Source organism: Olea europaea, unplaced genomic scaffold (assembly GCF_002742605.1).
Source record: "Olea europaea var. sylvestris unplaced genomic scaffold, O_europaea_v1 scaffold1657, whole genome shotgun sequence".
Classification (NCBI taxonomy): Eukaryota; Viridiplantae; Streptophyta; class Magnoliopsida; order Lamiales; family Oleaceae; genus Olea; species Olea europaea.
In genome coordinates, this window is record NW_019234232.1 from 73,805 (window position 1) to 78,158 (window position 4,354).

Sequence of the window (4,354 nt, forward strand, 5' to 3'; positions counted from 1 at the left end):
ATGGGCTGTATATTTACTTCCATTAGACATTTCATTTCTATAGGAAATTGCACATAATCCTGCTACTGCACATAATCAGGCTGCATATCTTTCTTTCTATACATTCTGCCGTTATGCTTGTATAAATAGGTGGCTGTACATTACAGAATTAATACAGAAAATCTAATTCTTTATCACTTTACATATTCCAATTTTTCCATTCAATTCTTTATAAGAAGTGGCATCAAATTGTTCACAAGTGAAGATAGGCAACAAAAAAAAAAAAAAAAAAAAAAGTTCGCAAAAATTTTATTTTTGCATGTGCGAAAGGGCTCCATTTCATTGGATGGAGATAATACTTATGTGACTTCTTAGACATATAAAACCACTTTTCATCAATATGAATTTGATTATACATGTTAAGGACAATCATTGACATGCAGAACTCCGTCCATGCTTTTTTGTGTCATCCAAAAAATATGGTTCAATAGTATTTGAGTGTGGTTGAATACATCCTTCTTTGATTCTTCGACATACAGTAGATTTTGGCATAGCAAAGTCCTTTGATCTTATATTTGTTCGACAAAGATAATAGATATCTTTTATTCATTCTACATCTACTTCTCTCTTGCAACCAACCCTTTTCACAAGCTTTAAAGATAGATCTGGTAGATCACCATTTGTAGTAGTAAAACAATTTGCATCATGCCATATCTAAGCAGCCTATGTATGTAAAAAAATTTGCATCATGACCAAAACAAAAACAATTTTTCTTTCTACATATGTTCGGATTTCAAAAATTAAGTGCATGTTTGTAGCAATTTTTCATCCCAAAAAATCTTTTTTTACCGTTATTTTACTATTCAAGCTGTTATTTTTTTTTCACAGGTAGAACCCACTTTTCTCTCCAACGGTCAAAAAATCAATACTCAAAATTACTACCGAACAAACCCTAATTTTTTGCATCTCAAATATTTTCTTCTACCCTAGAGATTGATTTATCTAAAAAGACCGTTTATATTACAATAGTTGATTCGAGAAAGACCAATTGTTTTTGAAAATACATGATAAACCAATTCATTCTCATTCCGATGGATAATCAAACTATATTCACCTTTAGTTACAAGTTGCAGCCAATTTCTATTAGATTCCTCCTAATTAATTTTCGGGGTTTCTTTGGATTGAATATGATTTCTCTTTTAGAACTTCGATTTTTTTTTTATTTTTTTTTATGTAAATTTGCAGCAGCTATCTGGAAATGGTATGTTTTATTATTTGGTAATCTTTTTTCTTGTTCAATTCTTACATTTTAAAGATGAAATGGATATTATTTCGCATATAAGACTTGTTTTTCTCATGTTCTCTATTCTACTTGTACATAGTTCTAAGAATCGAAGATACAATAACATTCTAAACATTTGAGTTTGAAACAAGATGGGTATGTAGTTAATTGCGATAGCCAAAACGTGGTAGACCTAAGCAAGAATGCTACTTATCATTGATGAAGCACATTAATGTGAGATATCATTGATGTGATAAGTAGTGGCGGAGCAATTGATATTGTTGGACAAAAATTCATACTGAAAAAAGTCTAGCACATATAATGACAAAGGTTCTGACCAGAGAAAAGCTTGAGCTTTGTACTCAGCTGGTCGGCATGGACTCGAACTAATCAGCTAGGGGATAATCTCCTTCCGTAGTAGGTCGAAGGGGGAGATTGTTATAGGGCTTCCACCCTATGACGAATACTTGGCCCAAATCCACCAAAATGTCTCATAACACATTATGGCTTCATATAATTAAAAATCATGGTTGCTCATTAACATATACAGAAATGGAGGGCTGTTACGTGAAAAGGAAAGAAATGAGGCGAGTGGATGTGAAAATTGTGGCTACGAAATAGAAGCTAAAAAAGAGGTTGCAAGGGTAGAGAGAAAGAAAGAAAAAACATTTTTCCTTTCAATCTTTGGGTGTAAATTTCACACAAGTATTTCTCTACATGGTACAAATTGGAAATTTCTCTAAATGGTATATTTTAGGTGCTCTAGAGGTGTATTCAAAGTGGATTTCTCGTAGGTTTTATCAAATTGTTGATTTGTGGTAAGATTATTTATTTATTTAGAAATTGATTATTGTTGTATTCCCAACTTGTTGAGAACTCAAGTTTTAGACATAAACTTGAACGTTGTGATCTCTATTTATTATAGGGGAATGGGCCAGAGTTGGCCTATGATTTTTTCCCCTCTACTCTAGGGGGTTTTTTCCACGTAAAATTTAGTATTCTATTATCTTGTTTTGCTTTGATCCTTTACTTACATATTTAATCATTCTAGTTAGTTACTTGGATTATTCAATTTATTCTTGCAAGTAGTAGTAATTGCTCAATAAGTGGTATTAGAGCTCACGTTGTGTGGGTGTGGTTCTTGTGTGAGAGTAAATGGAGAATACTTTAGGAATTATGCTTAAATTATCGGCTTCAAATTATTTTATTTGGAAGCCTATGATAGAGGATATCTTTTATTGTAAAAATTTGCATGAACCTATTGAAGGTGATGGTGCTTAGTCAAGCAGTATGAGTTACAGTAATTGGAAGAAGATGAATAGGAAAGCCATTGGATATATTAGATAGTGGATTGATCTTAATGTATTCCATTATATATCTCAAGAGACAGATGGTTGTAGCTTTGGGAAAAAACTAGAAGGTCTCTATGAGAGGAACATCGTTCAAAATAAAACTTTTGCTATTAGAAAGCTTATGAATCTGAAGTGAAGGAGAGAAAATCAGTTGCTGAACATTTGATTGAATTCCATGACTTAGTAAATCAGTCGACCACAATGAAATGCTAGATGATGAGATACCAGCACCATTACTTCTCAGTTCATTTTCTGATACTCGGGAGACTTTTGTAGTATCATTTAGTAACTCTACTCTGAATGGTATGCTTGGACTCACACTAGTTAAAAATAGTTTGTTTAATGAAGAAATAAGAAAAAATGACTTGGGTAAAAATGATGCACAGGCTTTCATTACAGAGAATGGCGGAAGAAATAAAAGTAAAAGTCATAAAGGGCGTGATAACTTCAGAAGTCAATCAAAGGTAAGAGGAAATGTCAAATGTTCTATTGTGATAGAGAGGGTCATATAAAGAAATGTAGCATGGATTGGAAAAGCAAGCTAGAAAAGGAAAAAAATCAAAAGAACTCTGATCAGAATATAGCAGCTCGTGCTTCAAATGATAAAAAGTAGTAGTAGCTATTTTTTCTGAAGATGAGCAGTATTGTTATGTTGCATATTCGTTTGTTGAATAGGTTATAAACTAAGTGGCTTCTTACCATGTTATTCCAGGATGAGAGTTCTTCACCTCATACAAATTAGGTAATGACAATTTTGCCAATATTGTGGAAATTGATGATATTTGTCTTCAAACAAATATTAGATGCAGCTTGACATTGAAGAATGGGTGACATATTCCAGACATGCGCTTGAACTTGCTATCTATGCATGCCTTTGATGAACCGAGGTATGATAGTTATTTTGACAGCGAAGATGGAAACTAATAAAAAGGTCAACGGCATTGATAAAGGAAAGATTTGTTGCACACTTTACAAGACATAAGTAAAGGTGTACAGTGCAACGGTGAATGCAACTAAAATTGATTCTTCACCAGACTTGCAGCACAAGCAGCCGGCTCACAGTAGCGACAAAGGATTGCAAATTTTGGCTAAGAAGACCCTCATTCCTTTTACCAGAGGTATATCATTAAATTCATGTAATTATTGTTTACTTATTAAACAGCATAGAGTTCCATTTCAAATATCCTTTAATAGAAAGTCTAATATTTTAGATTTGGTTTATTTTGGTGTTTGTGGTCCCACTGAGGTAGAGTCCCTAGGTGGAAATAAATATTTTCTTAATTTTATTGAGAATGCTTCATGAAAGTTGTGGGTGTATTATTTGAGATCAAAAGACCAGGTTTTTAGTACTTTAAAAAGTTTCATGTCATGATGGGAAGGAAAGATGGAAAGGTTTCGAAATATCTTCGAGCTCACAATGTAGGGTAATACACACATAAAATGTTTAAAGAATACTGCTCAGAGAATGGTATTAGACATAAGAAAACAATTCCTGGTACCCCCACAGTACAATGTTCTGGCGGAGAGAATGAACTGTATAATTGTGGAGAAGTTCAGAAGTATGTTAAGGATGATTGGGTTACCTAGGGATGTAAACAAGTCGAGCCGAGCCGAGCCGGCTCGCGAGCTGAAATTTTGGGCTTTGGCTCGGCTCGAGGAAATCGTAGCGGGCTTTTTTTGGGCCCGAGTCGAGCTGAGCCAAAGCTCGGCCAAAAAAATAAGGCTCCCCCCCCCCCTCGCG